Below are 19,238 nucleotides of genomic sequence, written 5' to 3'. Positions count from 1 at the left end.
TATCACCCCTCAACACACCACAAAAGACATAGGTACACATACACTGATGTCACAGAAGAAAGTTCCTTAAGGTACTGAAAGAGTTCTTACTTCTTAGAAGCAGTCTGAAGTACTCTCTCCACGACTTATATATTCCAGTCAAGGTCTACAATATAGACCAAAGACAAACAGGCAGCTTTAAGAACGTGTCAAAATCCCTACTATCAGACCCAGATGAACTTTTCCAATTACTGGCAAGGCTCTAGCAACAATCAGCCAGGTAATGGATACAGGTCTCCTCAATAGCTTCACCTCTGTAATCACTTATATTTGGTATCCTTGCTTTCAGTGTCCTGATTACTGAAGGAGTTTTAGATCTTTACCATGTCAGCTGCACACAAATGTCTGAAAGATTTGGTGGCTAATCAAAGAGCTGGAGGAATTGTGTCTCTTCTCTGGCTTCTGGCTCCTTAAAACAGCTGTGCACATGTAGGTGAGTTTGGATTTTTCTGACCCACAGGATTTAATCAAATATCTGGACAAGAGCACATTATCTCTCCCCCTAACCACAGGTGCCCAGGTATGATCCACAGAAGTGAATAAGAGGTCATAGGCTCTGCTGGGTAAATTAGTCCTCTGGGTCCTCAATATGATATAGATCCTAGCAAGCTAGAGCACCATGCTGTTTTGGAAGTAAAGGTAGATTTCGGTCTGGTACTCCAAGATTCCAATCACCTTTGAGTCCAACAGGTCCAGATCACAAAAGCAGTGCTCTTTCAGAAGGACCTTTAAGATCTTCTTGGGCCCAGCAGTGACTTCAATGGTTGATTTCCAAAGCCTTAATTGAGGTCCTTCACTTACCATTTTATAGGACAACTCACCTTGTTCAGAGGTGGGGTAGCTGACTCAGCCTTTGAACATCTCTTTTACATCCTAAAATAGGCCATTCACACAGACACATTACATAAGAAGTGTCTGTATTAAGCAGGTTGTTCAGTGTAAGGGGCTTCAGCTCTTTTTCAGTGTAAAAGTTGTGAGATAGGCTTATTTACTCAGGAACCTGGAAGAGCTTCTTGCATTTAGTAATCATGTGGAATAGCCCTTCAGTGATGGCTAGGTTTTCATTGATATCTTTCTTGTCTGTTAGCCCAAACTTTTCCTTGCATTACTCTTGGAGAATTCTCTCTTTAGAGAGTTGAGGCGGTAGAGAGAAGGAGCTAAGCTCACAGCCAGATTGGTAGAGAATTATCTGGATTTTTTTCTCAGATGATGTGATATTGTTCAGTCCTTGTAGTCTGGAACCTTGATCCATTTCATGAAACTTGGATACATCCTAGCTAAAACCATGCTTATTGGAAGGTGTGCATTTTTCAAGCAGGGTCATCAATTTCAGGAGTGAGTATATTTTTGTAGCAGGTTCATCTGGGCTCCAGAATGACAGTTAATCTCCAGAGATAGAGTTCAGTTTCAGCTGACAAGGGCTTTGAAAGCTGTGCCATCTCAATCTGTGCCTATTGCACATGGTCAGGGAAGCCCTTACCCCAGAGTCCATTCTTTTTTTTTTTTTTATTCGATATAATTTATTTACATTTCAAATGATTTCCCCTTTTCTAGCACCCCCCCACTCCCCGAAAGTCCCGTAAGCCCCCTTCTCTTCCCCTGTCCTCCCTCCCACCCCTTCCCAGTTCCCCGTTCTGGTTTTGCCAAATACTGTTTCACTGAGTCTTTCCAGAACCAGGGACCACTCCTGCTTTCTTCTTGTATCTCATTTGATGTGTGGATTATGTTTTGGGTGTTCCAGTTTTCTAGGTTAATAACCACTTATTAGTGAGTGCATACCATGATTCACCTTTTGAGTCTGGGTTACCTCACTTAGTATGATGTTATCTAGCTCCATCCATTTGCCTAAGAATTTCATGAATTCATTGTTTCTAATGGCTAAATAGTACTCCATTGTGTAGATATACCACATTTTTTGTATCCACTCTTCTGTTGAGGGATACCTGGGTTCTTTCCAGCATCTGGCAATTATAAATAGGGCTGCTATGAACATAGTAGAGCATGTATCCTTATTACATGGTGGGGAATCCTCTGGGTATATGCCCAGGAGTGGTATAGCAGGATCTTCTGGAAGTGAGGTGCCCAGTTTTCGGAGGAACCGCCAGACTGCTTTCCAGAGTGGTTGTACCAATTTGCAACCCCACCAGCAGTGGAGGAGTGTTCCTCTTTCTCCGCACCCTCTCCAACACCTGCTGTCTCCTGAATTTTTAATCTTAGCCATTCTGACTGGTGTAAGATGAAATCTTAGGGTTGTTTTGATTTGCATTTCCCTAATGACTAATGAAGTTGAGCATTTTTTAAGATGCTTCTCTGCCATCCAAAGTTCTTCAGGTGAGAATTCTTTGTTTAACTCTGTACCCCATTTTTTAATAGGGTTGTTCGGTTTTCTGGAGTCTAACTTCTTGAGTTCTTTATATATATTGGATATTAGCCCTCTATCTGATGTAGGATTGGTGAAGATCTTTTCCCAATTTGTTGGTTGCCGATCTGTCCTCTTGATGGTGTCCTTTGCCTTACAGAAACTCTGTAACCTTATGAGGTCCCATTTGTCAATTCTTGCTCTTAGAGCATACGCTATTGGTGTTCTGTTCAGAAACTTTCTCCCTGTACCGATGTCCTCAAGGGTCTTCCCCAGTTTCTTTTCTATTAACTTCAGAGTGTCTGGCTTTATGTGGAGGTCCTTGATCCATTTGGATTTGAGCTTAGTACAAGGAGACAAGGATGGATCAATTCGCATTCTTCTGCATGCTGACCTCCAGTTGAACCAGCACCATTTGTTGAAAAGGCTATCTTTTTTCCATTGGATGTTTTCAGCCTCTTTGTCGAGGATCAAGTGGCCATAGGTGTGTGGGTTCATTTCTGGATCTTCAATCCTGTTCCATTGATCCTCCTGCCTGTCACTGTACCAATACCATGCAGTTTTTAACACTATTGCTTTGTAGTATTGCTTGAGGTCAGGGATACTGATTCCCCCAGATTTTCTTTTGTTGCTGAGAATAGTTTTAGCTATCCTGGGTTTTTTGTTGTTCCAGATGAATTTGATAATTGCTCTTTCTAACTCTGTGAAGAATTGAGTTGGGATTTTGATGGGTATTGCATTGAATCTGTATAGTGCTTTAGGCAAAATGGCCATTTTAACTATATTGATTCTACCGATCCATGAGCATGGGAGGTTTTCTCATTTTTTGAGGTCTTCTTCCATTTCCTTCTTCAGAGTCTTGAAGTTCTTGTCATACAGATCTTTTGCATGTTTGGTAAGAGTCACCCCAAGATACTTTATACTGTTTGTGGCTATTGTGAAGGGGGTCATTTCCCTAATTTCTTTCTCAGCCTGCTTATCCTTTGAGTATAGGAAGGCCACTGATTTGCTTGAGTTGATTTTATAACCTGCCACTTTGCTGAAGTTGTTTATCAGCTGTAGGAGCTCTCTAGTGGAGTTTTTTGGGTCACTTAGGTAGACGATCATGTCGTCTGCAAATAATGATAGTTTGACTTCCTCCTTTCCAATTTGTATCCCTTTGACCTCCTTATGTTGTCGAATTGCCCGAGCTAGTACCTCAAGTACAATATTGAAAAGATAAGGAGAAAGGGGGCAGCCTTGTCTGGTCCCTGATTTCAGTGGGATTGCTTCAAGTTTCTCTCCATTTAGTTTGATGCTGGCTACCGGTTTGCTGTATATTGCTTTTACTATGTTTAGGTATGGGCCTTGAATTCCTGTTCTCTCCAAGACCAATTGGCTCTTCAAGGTCATTGAGGGAGTTGCTTATGCTATTCAGGTCACTCAGTGTCCTTCAGCCATAGACCACATTCAGGTGAATCTGTTTTGGATATGATGAGCAAGGAAACACAAAGTTCAGGTCTGAGTTCAAGTCTTTCTCATCTGAAATCATTTTGGTTGACTATTCTCCACATCTGCTCACATGGTAGAGAATGTCCTGAAGCTCAGGGAAGAAGTCCTCATTCTCCAGGTTGGTCTGGTCTCCCAACCTGGAGTAGAGGATGAAATCTGGTATGATATTAAAAATGTTTAGGTGGCTACTCACATAACTGGATGAATTGCATTTCTTCAGTTCCTTGGGACTGTCATTGTTTTCTCTCCATAGGCCAAGATGTCCAGGGCCATGGAAACTTCCAGTCCTCCAGTTCAGAGAACTTTCTCCCAAGGGACAGAAATTGGCTTTGGAGAGAGACCTAGGGAAGGTGCCAGGCTTCTGATAATTTAGAATGTCCTTTTGCTAGCTGTCTTTATTTATTTATTTATTTATTTATTTATTTATTTATTTATTTATTTATTTATTTTTATTTTACGTTTCTGGCCTATCACATTACTAAAGGTGGACTTACGGTAAATGTTGAAGCTCTCTAGATACATGCCCACCCAATTTTTACAGGTTATGAGGCTCCATGTCCTGCTGACTGGGCAGGGTGTGTTGATAGCACTGCTTGTCTCTGGCTAGCTGTTGCTACTGAGGTCTATATGGAGTTGTACATACTCAATTTTTGTACCATGGGCACATTAATGTGGTTACTATTGAGGGTTGAGATCTCAAAGCAGATCAGCTGCTGAAACAGAGGAGCAGATGCTGATTAAAAATTAGTTTTGGATATCACTGCAACTTCACTGTGGGGCCAGTGAATGTGGACACTTCTGCCGGTGCTACTGAGGCTTCTGAGAGAGGACACCTGGTATTCACTGAGACCTGTCCAGATGCATTGATGCCTTGTTGACCCTCTGCCAGTAAGAGTGCTCTCGAAACCCAGGTATTGTAACCTGCTTTTTGGGAAAAACACAAGCCAGATTTGCTATCCCCCTGGAAAAAGACAGATTTGTTGTCCTTCTGGAAAGTCCACTTGCTGTTTGTTGCACAAGACTTGTTGCTCAAGGTTTATCTTCATCCAAATCCTCATTTTGACTCTGGTGATCTCCAGGTTCATCACTGCACCCTAGTTTAAAGTATTTTCTCAGCTGCAGAAGAGCCTCAGTGGCATATCTTTCAGAGAAGTCATGTACTTTCTTGAACATTGAAATATCAAGAGGGACAGGAGATCTTCATAAAACTGTGTATACTTGGGGAAACCAGTTACCCTCAGCAAATCATAATCTTTGGTGTCAATTTTTAGGAGATTTCCATATGTGCCAGTGAGTGTGTTTCTACTTCTATATGTCACTCTGTGTAGATCTTGATAGAATGATTACACAGCATATATTAGACCCATAGCTTAATTCATAGTCCCACAGAAGGATTTTTAGTTTTAGTTTATCATTTTATTTCTACAAAATGCTTATTTAATAATGGATTCATTTAATAAGTCATTTTGTGTTATTACTTAGAACTACTGAACAAATTTCTGTGGAATAAGGCAAAATTGCATGCTTAAATCAAATAGCAGTTTGGGTTTTTTTTTATAGATTCATTCAATTGACAAGTGTCATTTAAATAAATGAAATTTCAGCTTGAGGCATATTATTTTTACTTCTGATAATACAAAGTTGGAAGACGATGTTTTGCTTAGATACATTTATTTTATTAAGCTAGTGATTTATTTTGTTTTATATAAGATCATATATGTACACACATATATATTCAATTTATATCTTATTATTGATCCAGTTTCAGCCACATTTAAATTTTTTTAGTTTACATAGCTGATGTATTGATAGAATATCAGAACCATTGTTCTCCCTCTTCCCTACTATTTGTGGTTTTTACAATTATAATTACATTGGACAGGAAAAACATTGTATTAGTTTAAAATTGATTCTTATATATTGCTTGCTTATGTCATATTTATTTAGCAGAAATATACAGTAAAGGACTTTTTTGTTTTGCTGTTTTTTCATGTCTTAAATGCATGCTTTCACTATTTCACATGTGAAAAACGGAGAGCTGCATTTGTACTAATTGAAATCTCTAAATGAATCCACTTTGATTTGCTGACAGACATCTTCATTAAACTAAATCTTACTAATACTAAATATGCAATTACCTTAGTATAAAAGAAAGAATCTCTTGGTGTTTAAAACATTTTAAAATCAAATCTGGAAAAACAATCTGTTATTTAATTACTGTAGTAGATGATTTTATGCACCCATTAAACATTTAAACATCAATGTAAAAGATACTGAGAGCAATTCATAGGAAAATTAAGATCAGAAGCAATTATTTTGAGGCACTCATGTAAAAAAAATTATTTCCTATTTATAACTCAAGTCTCAAAGAGGATACACTTACAGTAAGATATGCCAAATGATTTCTTTTACTGGTTTAGCTTCTACTTGACTGAACAAAGAAAATTCTTGTCAAATACTTTGTGGAAGATAGACTTCCAGATATTTTCAGGAACCATCGATCACATACTACCACCTCCAAAAGTAACATTTCTAGTCCTTTGTACTATTTGAGAAGGTTAACAGAATAGACAACCATGAATATAAATATGTAGTTAGGCATGCTAATATAGCCTAAAATCTCAGAATTCAGAAGGCTGAGAAGAGAGAATTATGAGTTCAAAGACAGTCTATACTACATGGTAAGAACATGACTCCATAATCCAAAACAAATAAAGGGAGTCATAGAGAGAAGAATGTTAATAAAACTACGTTGGTTTTAAACAGCAATTATAATGAAAATTTGAGATAATAGTATATTCTTAGGTGAAATACCAACTGAACTCTGATAACTGAATGCATACATTTGTATAGTAAGGTATATGTGATTTATGGTCAAACTCATGCTATAAGGAAATAATTTAGAAATTCATGTTAAAATGTTAATAATTTTAATTACAACATTAACTTGTAAATATTGTCACTGTTTTCTATGGGGATAAAATTAATGATTATTTTTTGTGATTGAGTTTAAAGTATTAAGGATATTTTCAATTTATCTGTTATATATTGATATCTACTAGGAAATCTTTTCAAAACACATTTAATTTAGAATGACTTTTAAAATATTATTGCATATTCTTTCCCTATGAAAACAAGAATAGATTTGTAGCAGATAGTACTTGCTGAGCTAGTAAAAAAACATGTCATGAAAAATTATAGGCAGGGCCTAGAGCAATTGCTCAGTGGGTAAGAACACTGGATGCTCTTATCCAGGGTAAGTTCAAGGCACTCATATGATGAATCACAACAATCTGTAATTCCAATCCCAGGAGATCCTATACCCTCTTCCAACCAACACCAGGCCCACATGTAGTGCGTAGACACACATGTAGACAACACACACATATATTTTGAAAACAAACAACAATAAATATTTTTTAAAAAAATATTGGCAAACTAACAAACAAGAATAGGAAATAGATATTAGAACAAAATTTGACGTCTTTACAGAACTAAAGGATAAGACTAGAAAAAATAGATGTGAATAAAAGAAAAACTGATACCCATGAGTAAGACAGGCAGATATAGACTCAACAACTGAAGTTTGGTTTGGTTAGGACACAGTTGCATCCATACAAAATTGTTTCTCAACTTTCCTTGAAATTTTTGTTATGCTATCAAGTTGAGACCATTATGTCAAGGCACTTTAGTTGGCAAACATGTATTATAGCTCACCTAATGTCTCCTTCAAGAATGTAGAGGAACAATCTTCCATAATGACTTTCTTTTATTTTTATTGGATATTTTCTTTATTTACATTTCAATTGTTATCTCTGTTCCCAGTTTCTCCTCTCCCAGAAAACCACTTTCCAATTTCCTATCCCCCTAACCCTGCTTCTATGAGGGTGTTCCTACACCCACCTACCTATTCCTGCCTCTCTGCCCACATTTCCCATATAGTGGTGCATCTGTCAAGCCTTCATAGGACCAAGGACCTCTCCTCCCATTTATGCCTGACAAGGTCATCCTCTAATACATATTCAACTGGAGCAATGTGTACTCCTTGGTTGGTGACTTAATCCCTGGGAGTTCTGGGGGTTTGCTTGGTTAATATTGTTCTTCCTATAGGGTTGCAAACCCCTTCATCTCCTTCAGTCCTTTAACTCCTCCATTGGGGACCTCATGCTCAGTCCAATGTTTGTGTGTGAGCATCTGCCTCTGGATTTGTAGAACCTCTCAGGAGACAGCTATATTAGGCTTCTTCCAGCAAGCATTTCTTGGCATTGATAATTGTGTCTGGATTTGGTGACTGTATGTGTGGCAGTTTCTGGATGGCCTTTCCTTCTGTATCTGATCTCCACTTTCATTCTTTGCTTGCTTCTGAGAGTAATTTGTTCCCCTTTCTAAGAAGGACCAAAGCACCCAAACTTTGTTCTTCCTTATTTATGAGCTTCATGTGGTCTATGAATTCTATCTTGGGGATTCTGAGCTTTTGGGCTAATATCCACTTATCAGTGTGTGCATACCATGTGTGTTGATTATGTATGTCAATAAGGATGATATTTTCTAGTTTCATCCATTTGCCTAAGAATTTCATGAATTCATTATTTTTAATAGCTGAGTAGTACTCCATTGTGTAAGTGTATTACATTTTCTGTATCCATTCCTCTGTTGAGGGACATATGGGTTCTTTCTAGTTTCTGGCTATTATAAATAAGGCTGCTAGGAAAATAGCATAGCATGTGCCCTTGTTATATGTTGGATCATCTTTTAGGTATATGCCCAGGAGTGCTATAGCTGGGTCCTCAGGTAATACTATGTCCAATGTTCCGAGGAACCACCAGACTGATTTGCAGAGTGGTTGTTCCAGCTTGCAATTCCACCAGCAATGGAGGACTGTTCCTTTTTTTCCACATAATCCTCAGCATCTGCTGTCATCTGAGTTTTTGATCCTAGCCATTCTGACTGGTGTGAGGTTGAATCTCAGGGTTGTTTTGATTGGCATTTTCCTGATGACTAAGGATGTTGAACATTTCTTTAGGTGCTTCTCAGTCAATCAATATTCTTTAGTTGAAAATTTTTTAATAACTGTACCCCATTTTTCAATAGGGTTATTTGATTGTCTCGAGTCTAACTTCTTGAGTTCTTTTTATATTTTGGATATTAGCACTCTATCAGATGTAGGATTGGTAAAGATCTTTTTCCCAATTTATTGATTGCCATTTTCTCCTATTGACAGAGTCATTTCCTTTACAGAAGCTTTGTAATTTTTTAAGGTCTCATTTGTCAATTCTTGATCTTAGAGCATAAGCCATTGATGCTCTGTTCAGAAAAATTTCCCCTATTCCCTTGTGTTTGAGGTTCTTCCCCACTGTCTCCTCTATATTTCAGTGTATCTGGTTTTATGTAGAGGTCCTTGATCCACTTGGACTTGAGCTTTGTACAAGAAAATAAGAATGGATCAATTTGCATATTTCTACATGTTGACTGCCAGTTGGCCCAGCACCATTTGTTGAAATGGTCTTTTTTCCACTGGATGTTTTCTGCTCCTTTGTCAAAGATCAAGTGACAGTAGGTGTGTAGGTTCATTTCTGGGTCTTCAGTAATACTATTCCATTGATTTTCCTGCCTGTTTCTGTACCAATACCATAAAGGGTATTGTGCTTGTTTGACTGTTTTTTAATATTGCTCTATAATACAGCTTAATGTCATAGACGGTGATTCCCCCAGAAGTTCTTTCTTTGTTGAGAATAGTTTTTAGCTATCCTGGGTTTTTGTTTTTCCAAATCAATTCCATAATGACTTTCATAATGTAAAACATTACTCTCTGCTTGTCATGATTTCACTGACTTGGGAACTTTGACACACACTCAAACTAACTAACCAACTGAATAAACAAAAAATAATGCTGTCCAAGTGTTACATTAAAAAATAACAGTATTTTTCCTCTGTATGCTCCCTACTATATCTATTCATATTTTACTTTAGTATTCAAAATCCAATTGAATACATTTAGCCATTCAAGCAGAAGCAAATTGCAATATTTAAGTCATGTCACAGTTTTAGATACTGATTATTTTTATTAGTGTTTCATGTGCCCCACCCTTATGTGTCTTACTGGTAGCAAAAGTAGAAAAAAATAAAATATAATTACTTAAAATATCTTTCTATATATAGCACAGTAAATTGGGTAGTAGACATGAATAATCCTTTTCTACATTAGAAGGTTTACAGTATCTTTTTCTAGTTTTGATTGAGATAGGGTCTCATCAAGAAGTGTGGAAATTTCTGATTTCTTTGGAGAGTCAGATTATAATGGTATTTTGCTGGGCAGACAGGTAAAAGAATCTTTTGATTTTCACCTGTGTGAGACACAGGTGAAAGGATGTTTTGACCTATCAAGCATGTAAAAGTATGCATGATGCTTAGCAGAATATAAATATGACACTACAGACACTGGGAGCTGGAAAGTTAGTTTGCTTTTTTCTGCCTCAATAGTTTTTTTTGAAGACATGCATGTATTGGTTCACGTTGCAGTGCATTTTTGTTTGTGGTGACTTTATAGAGAGAAATTCACCAAAGAACTCCTCTTAAGATTCCTGTGGTTTCGTGCTGTTTTTGCAGACTCTGACTGATTGGTGAGGTTCCAAATTGAAGTGTGTAGTATCTCCTGAATGGACTGGACTATACCTGTTGATTCATGTTTGGTGTTTGCTAATGGACTGGACTAAGAACAATGAAGATAAGAATTGCCTCCAAAGAACTATTACTAAATAGGTCCGCTTCCATCTTGTCCTAATAATATTCCTTTTCCACCTCAGGCAGGTGGTGGGCTAGGAGGATGGTTGAACCCCTAATAAAATAGGCTCTGAAAAATGCATGCATACAAGAAAGTATCATTGTTTGGCCTGGAACTCAATAGACAGACAGGTATGGCCTCAAACTTATAGAGACAGACCTGTCTTTGCTTCCAAGCGCTAGCATTAAAGGTTTGTATTACCACACTTACAGTGTACCCATTTGTTCCAACCAATTTGTGAGCTGAGTTACAGTTTTCAAAGGAATTTGTACTTATGATTGGCCTGAGCTCCCAGTGTTTTTGTTCATAAAATTGCAGTAATGTGTCATTGCCACTTACCTGCATATAACACAGTGAATAAAATTTGAGTATAATAAGTCTTTCTGCCTTTCTTTTTTATGTTATTAGCTATTTGCTTTATTTACATTTCAAATGGTATCCCCTTTCCTATTTACCCCTCCAAAAATCCCCTACACCATCCCCAAACCACAGCTTACCAACACCCTCCCCCATTTCCTGACTTGCATTCCTCTATTCTGAGTAATCAAGCCTTCATGGGACCAATGGTCGATCCTCTCATCAATGTCTGAAATGGTCATCTTCTGTCACATATGTAGCTGGAGCCATGGGTTCCTCTATGTGTCCTCTTTGGTGAGTTGTTTAGTCCCTTGGAGCTCTGAGAGTACTTGTTGATACATATTTTTGGTCCTCCTGCAGGGCTGAAAACCTCTTCAGCTCATTGGGTCCTTTGCCTAGCTGCTCCATTGGGAACCCTGTGTTCTTTCTATTGGTTGCCTGTGAGACATGTGTATTTTGATCTACTTTCCAATAAGGATCAAAGTATCCACAGAAGCTCTTCCTTCTTCTTGATCTTCATGTGATCTGTGAATTGTATCTTGGGTGTTCGAGCTTTTGGGCTAATATCCATTTAATAGCGAGTACACACCATATGTGTTCTTTTGTGATTGGATTACCTCACTCAGGATGATATTTTCTAGCTCCATCCATTTGCCTAAGAATTTTATGAATTCATTGTTTTTAATAGCTGAGTAGTACTCCATTGTGTAAATGTACTACATTTTCTGAATCCATTCCTCTGTTGAGGGACATATGGGTTCCTTCCAGCCTCTGGCTATTAAAATAGGGCTGCCATGAACATAGTGGAGCATGTGTTACATATTGGAGCATCTTCTGGGTATATGCCCAGGAGTGGTATAGCTGGGTCCTCAGGTAGTGCTATATCCAATTTTCTGAGGAACTGCCAAATTGACTTCCAGAGTGGTTTTACCAGCTTGCAATCTCATCAGCAATGGAGGAGTGTTCCCCCTTCTCTACAACCTAACCAGCATTTGCTCTCCACTGAGTTTTTGACCCTGGCCATTCTGACTTGTGTGAGGTTGAATCTCAGCATTGTCTTGATTTGCATTTCCCTGATGATTAAGGATGTTGAAGATTTCTTTAGGTGTTTCTTAGCAATCTGATATTCCTCAGTTGAGAAATTTTTGTTTTGCTCTGTACCCATATTTTAATAGAGTTATTTGGTTCTCTAGAGTCTAACTTCTTATGTTCTTGTTTACATTGGATATTACCCCTCTATTGGATGAAGGAATGGTAAAGATCTTTTTCCAATCTGTTTGTTGCCATTTTGTCTTATTGTAAGTGTCCTTTGCCTTATAGAAGCTTTGCAATTTTATCAGGTCCCATTCATCAATTCTTGATCTTGGAGCACAAGCTATTGTTGTTCTAATCAGGAATATTTTCTATGTGCCCTTGTGTCCCAGGTCCTTTCCCACTTCCTTTTCTATTAGATTCAGTGTATATGGTTTTATGTGGAGGGCCTTTATCCACTTGGACTTGATCTTTGTACAGGGAGATAAGTATGTATCAGTTTGCATCCTTCTACATGCTGACCTCCAGTTGAACCAGCACCATTTGTTGAAAAGGCTTTCATTTTCCACTGGATGGTTGTAACTCATTTACCAAAGATCAAGTGAACATAGGTATTTGGGTTCATTTCTGGTTCTTCAATTCTATTCCATTGATCTTCCTTCCTTTCTCTGTACCAATACCATACTTTTTTTCTTTTTATCACTATTGCTCTGTAATAGAGCTTGAGGTCAGGGATGGTGATTCTGCCAGAGGTTCTTTTATTGTTCAGAATAGTTTTTACTATCCTGGTTTTATGTTATTCCAGATAAATTTGGAAATTTCTCTTTCTAAGTCTATGAAGAATTGATGTGGAAATTTGATAGGGATTGCATTGAAGCTGTAGATTGCTTTTGGCAATATGTCCATTTTAACTATATTAATCCTGTCAATCCATGAGTATGGGAGATCTTTCCATCTTCTGAGATCTTCTTCAATTACTTTCTTCAAGCACTTGAAGTTCTTGTCATACAGAACTTTCACTTGATTGGTTAGAGTCACACCAAGATATTTTATATTATTTTAGTCTATTGTGAAGGTTTTCATTTCCCTAATTATGTTCTCAGACTCTTTATCCTTTGAGCAAAAGAAGGCTACTGATTTGTTTGAATTAATTTTCTATCCAGCCATTTTGCTGAAGTTGTTTTTCAGGTATAGGAGTTCTCTGGTGGATTTTTTGTGGTCACTTAAGTATATTATCATATCATCTGCAAAGAGTGATACTTTGACTTCTCCTTTTGCAATTTGAATCCCTTTGACTTCCTTTTGTTTGCTAATTGCTCTGGCTTAAACTTGCAGTACTATAAAGCGCAGATATGGAGAGAGTGGACAACCTTGTCTAGTCAATGATTTTAGGGCGATTGCTTCAAATTGCTCTCCATTTAATTTGATGTTGGCTACTAGTTTACTGTATATTGCTTTTACTCTGTTTAGGTATGGGCTTTGAATTCCTGATCTTCCCAAGACTTTTATCATGAAGAGGTATTGGATTTTGTTAAATGCTTTCTCAGTATCCAATGAAATGATCATGTGGCTTTTTTCTTTAAGTATGTTTTATATATATATATATATATATATATATATATATATATATTAATATTAAAATGTATTTTTATTTGATATATTCTTTATTTATATTTCAAATGATTTTCCATTTCCTGGATCCCCACTCCCCGAAAGTCCCATAAGCTATCTTCCCTCCCCCCTGTTTCTGAATCCATACATTCCTTCTTCCCTGTCCTGGTATTCTCCTACACTGCTGCGCTAAGCATTTTCAGGACCCTAACCCTAACCCTAACCCTAACCCTAACCCTAACCCTAACCCTAACCCCTAACTCTTCCTTCCTTCTTCTTGGGCATCATTTGATATGTGGATTATTTCTTGGGTATTCCAAGTTTCTAGGCTAATATTCACTTATCAGTGAGTGCATACCATGAGTGTTCTTTTGTGATTAGGTTACCTCACTTAGGATGATATTCTCTAGTTCCATCCATTTGTCTAAGAATTTTACAAATTCATTGATTTTAGTGACTGAATAGTACTCCATTGTGTATATATACCACATTTTCTGTATCCATTCCTCCATTGAGGGATATCTGGGATAGTTCCATCCTCTGGTTATTATAAATATGGCTTCTATGAACATAGTGGAGCATGTGTCGTTATTACATGCTGGGGAATCCTCTGGGTATATGCCCAGGAGTGGCATAGCTGAGCTTTCCTGTAGTATTATGTCCAGTTTTCTGAGGAACCTCCAGACTGACTTCCAGAGTGGTTATACCAGCTTGAATTTCCACCAGCAGTGGAGCAGTGCTCCTCTTTCTCCACATCCTCACACTGGTTTTGGCTGATTTTTTTTTTTTTTTTGATTTTTTGGCTTTTTTGAGACAGGGTTTCTCTGTGTAGCCCTGGCTGTCCTGGAACTCACTTTGTAGACCAGGCTGGCCTCAAACTCAGAAATCCACCTGCCTCTGGCTCCCAAATGCTGGGATTAAAGGCATGCACCACCACCACCCGAAGCTTTGGCTGAGTTTCTGATCTTAGCCATTCTGACTAGTGTGAGGCAAAATGAAATCTTAGGTTTGTTTTGATTTTCATTTCCCTGATTACTAAAGATGTTGAACTTTTCTTTAGGTGCTTCTTTCTGTTGTAAAGCTTTCAGGTGTGCTGCTAAGCTGCCAGTGTATGCTCTCTCTAGCTTCATTTTAGAAGCCGTCAGAGCTATAAGCTTTCCTCTTATTACTGCTTTCATTGTGTCCCATAAATTTGGATATGCTGTGCCTTCATTTTCATGAAATTCTAAAAACGGTTTTGATTTCTTTCCTTATCTCTTCCTAGACCAAATTATCATTGAGTAGAGCATTGTTCAGCTTCCATGTGTATATAGGCTTTCTATTGTTTTCATTGCTATTAAAGACCACCTTTACTCCATAGTGATCTGATAGGAGGCATGGGATTAGTTCAATCTTCTTATATGTGTTGAATTCTGTTTTGTGGCCAATTATATGGTCAACTTTGGAGAAGGTATCATGAGGTGCTGAGAAGAAGGTATATTCTTTTGATTTATGATGAAAGGTTCTATAGATAACTATTAATTTCATTTGGTCCAAAATTTCTGTTAGTGTCACTGTGTCTCTGTTTAGTTTGTGTTTCCCTGATCTGTCCATTGAGGAGAGAAGGGTGTTGAAGTCACACCCAATTATTGTGTGGGGTGCGATGTGTGCTTTAAGCTTTAGAAAAGTTTTCTTAATGAATGAGTGTGCCTTGTATTTGGGGCATAGAGGTTTTTTTCTACTTCATTGATTTTAGTCCTGAGTTTGATAATTTCCTGCTGTCTACTCCTCTTAGGTATGCTTGCTTCTTTTTGTTCTAGAGCCTTCAAATGTACTCTCAAGCTATTAGTGGATGTTTTTTTCCATTTTCTTTTTGGAGGCACTCAGAGCTTTGAATTTTTCTTTTTGTACTGCTTGCATTGTGTCCCATAAGTTTAGGTATGTTGAACATTATTTTTTCTTGAATTTTAAAAAGTCTTTAATTTCTGTCTTTATTTCTTCCTTGACCAAATTATCGTTGAGTAGAATTTTGTTCGGTATTTGTTGGCTTTTTGTTGTTTCTGTTGTTATTGAAGACCAGCCTTAGTCCATGGTGATCTGATAGTTTCCATGGGATTATTTCATTTTTCTTATATCAGTTGAGGTCTGTTTTGTGAGTATAGTGTCAATTTTGGAGAAGGTATCATGAGGTGCCAAGAAGAAGCTGTAGTATTTTGTTTTGGGATAAACCATTCTATAGATATCTGTTAAATCCATTTGGTGCATAACTTCTGTTAGTTTTACTGTGTCTCTGTTTATTTTCTGTTTCCATGATTTGTCCATTGCTGAGAGTAGGTTGGGGAAGTCTCCCACTATTATTGTGTGGGGTGCAATGTGTGCTTTGAGATTTAGTGAAGTTCCTTTTATGAATGAGGGTGTCCTTGTATTTGGAACATAGATGACCAGTATTAAGAGTTTATCTTCCTGTTTAGAATAGTTGTAGCTACCCTGGGTATTTTGTTAATTCCACATGAATTTGACAATTGCTCTTTATAATTCTATGAAGAATTGAGTGGGGATTTTGATGGAGATTGCATTGAATTTGTATATTGCTTTTTGGCAAGATGGCCATTTTTACTATATTAATCCAGCCAATCCAAGAGCATGGAATATTTTTTTCATTTTCTGAGGTCTTCTTGGATTTCTTTCTTCAAAGACTTGAAGTTCCTGTCATACAGATCTTTCACTTGCTTCGTTAGAGTCACACCAAGATATTTATATTTTTTGTGGCTACTCAATAGAAAGAGAACTTCTGGCAGAATCAGTACCCTTGACCTCAAGCAGTACTACAAGACAATTGTGTTAAAGATTGAATAGTATTGGCACAGTGATAGGCAGGTAGATCAATGGAATAGAATTGAAGACCCAGAAATGAAGACACACAATTAGGGTCACTTGATCTTTGACAAAGGAGCTACAACCATCCAGTGGGAAAAAAAAGATAGCCTCTTCAACAAATGGTGCTGGTTTACCTGGAGGTCAGCATGCAGAAGAATGCAAATGGATCCATTCTTATCTCCTAATCCTAAGCTCAAGTTCAAGTGCGTCAAGGACCTCCATATAAAACCAAATACACTGAAACTAATAGAAAAGAAACTGGGGAAGAACCTTGAGCACATGGGCACAGGGGGAAATTTCTTGAACAGAACACCAATAGCTTATGCTCTAAGATCAAGAATTGACAAATGTGACCTCATAAAACTACAAATTTTCTTTAAGGTAAAGTACACTGTCAAAAGGACAAAACAGCAACCAACAAATTTGGAAAAGATCTTTGCCAACCCTACATCCGACAGAGGGCTAATATCAAGATATACAAAGAACTCAAGAAGGTAGACTCAAGAGCCAAATAACCCTACTAAAAATGGGGTACAGAGCTAAACAAAGAATTTTCACTTGAGGAATATAAAATTGGCTCCAAAACACCCAAGGGAATGTTCAACATCCTTAGTAATCAGGGAAATGCAAATTGAAACAACCTTGAGATTTTACCTCACACCAGTAAGAATGGCTAAGATCAAAAACTCAGGAGAAAACAGGTGCTGGGGAGGATATGGAGAAAGAGGAACACTCCTCCACTACTGTTGGGGTTGCAAGCTGGCACAACTACTCTGGAAATCAGTCTGGCACTTCTGGGTAGGATACTACTGGAGGACTCCATTACACCACTCCTGGGCATATACCTAGAGGATTCCCAGCATGTAATAAGGACACATGTTCCAGTATGCTCATAGTATCCCTCTTTATAATAGCCAGAAGCTGGAAAGAACTCTGATATCCCTCAATGGAGGAATGAATACAGAAAATGTGTTATATTTACACTATGGAATATGACTCAGTTATTAAAAACAATGAATTTATGAAATTCTTAGGCAATTGGGTGGAACTGGAGAATGTCATCCTGAGTGAGGCAACCCAATCACAAAAGAACACACATGGTATGCACTCGCTGATAAGCAGAAATTTGCCTAGAATCTCGGAATACCCAAGAAAAAATTCACATAACAAATGATGCCCAAGAAGAAGGAAGGAGAGGCCCCTGGTCCTGGAAAGGCTTAGTGCAGCATTGTAGGGGAATAACAGTACAGGGAAGCGGGAAGGGGCAGATTGGAGAACAGGGGGAGGAAAGAGGGCTTATGGCACTTTCAGGGAGAGGGGATCCAGGAAAGTGAATATCATTTGAAATGTAAATAAAGAATATATCAAATTTTTAAAAAAGTTCATCTTCATAGATTTTTCCTTTGATGAGTATGAAGTGTCCTTCCTTATCTTTTTTGATTGCTTTATGTTGAAAGTCAATTTTATTCGATATTAGAATGGCTACACCAGCTTGTTTCTTGGGACCATTTGCTTGGAATTTTTTTCCAGGCTTTTAATTTGAGTTAGTGTCTCTCTTTGTGCTTGAGGTGGGTTTCCGTTATGAAGAAAAATGTTAGGCCCTGCTTATGTATCCAGTCTATTAGTCTCTGTTTATTGGAGAATTGAGTCCATTGATATTAAGCAATATTAAGGAGAAGTGATTTTTGCCTCCTCTTATTTTCATTATTAGTGGTAGAGTTATGTTTGTGTGGCTCTCTTCCTTTTGGTTAGTTAAGCAAAAATTAATTTCTTGCTTTTTCTAGTTTGTAGTTTCCCCCCCCCCCCCCCATTTGTTGAGGTCTTCCATTCATTATCCTTTGAACAGTTGGTTTTGTGGAAAGATATCATGTAAATTTGGTTTTATCATGGAATACCTTGGTTTCTCCACCTATGTTAATTGAGCAATTTATTGGGTATAATAGCCTGGGTTGGCACTTGTGTTCCCTTAGGGTCTGTATGACATCTGCCCAGGATCTTCAGGATTTCATAGTCTCTGGTGAGAAGTCTGGCGTAATTCTGATAGGTCTGCCTTTATATGTTACTTGACCTTTTTCCCTTATTGCTTTTAATATTCCTTCTTAGTATAGTGCATTTGGTGTTTTGATTACTATGTGAAGGGAAGAATTTTGTTTCTGCTCCAATCAATTTGGAGTTCTGTATGCTTCTTGTATGTTCATGGGCATCTCTTTCTTTAGATTAGGGAAGTTATCTTCTATAATTTTGTTGAAGACATTTACTGGCCCTTTAAATTGTAAATCTTTATTCTCTTCTATATCTATGATCCTTAGGTTTGGTCTTCTCATTTTGTCCTGGATGTTTTGGGTCAGGAGCTTTTTGCATTTTGCGTTTTCTTTTACTTTTGTGTCAATGCTTTCTGTCATTTTCTGCATCTGAGATTCTCTCTCTTCAATATCTTGTATTCTGTTGTTGATGCTTGCATCCATAACTCCTGACTGCTTTCCTAGGTTTTCTATATCCAGAGTTGATTCCCCTTGTGATTTTGTTATTGTTTCAACTTCCATTTTAAAATCCTTGATATTTTTGTTCAATTGCTTTACCTGTGTTTGTTCTTTTCTGTAATTCTTTAAATGCTTCTACATGTTTATCTGTGTTCTCCTGTATTTCTGTAATATCCTGTATTTCTTTATGTCCTTCTTGAAGCCCTCTATCAGCATCATGAGTTGTAATTTT

At 37.6% G+C, this 19,238-nt stretch overlaps 1 pseudogene; it reads right to left on the bottom strand.

Annotated features, from left to right (window-relative positions):
- Positions 1 to 299: 299 nt before the first annotated feature.
- Positions 300 to 19,238, bottom strand: part of LOC127674467 (rho GTPase-activating protein 7-like) — a 34,209-nt pseudogene continuing 15,270 nt past the window's right edge.

Source organism: Apodemus sylvaticus, chromosome X (assembly GCF_947179515.1).
Source record: "Apodemus sylvaticus chromosome X, mApoSyl1.1, whole genome shotgun sequence".
NCBI lineage: Eukaryota > Metazoa > Chordata > Mammalia > Rodentia > Muridae > Apodemus > Apodemus sylvaticus.
This window is presented reverse-complemented; position numbering and strand designations above follow the sequence as displayed.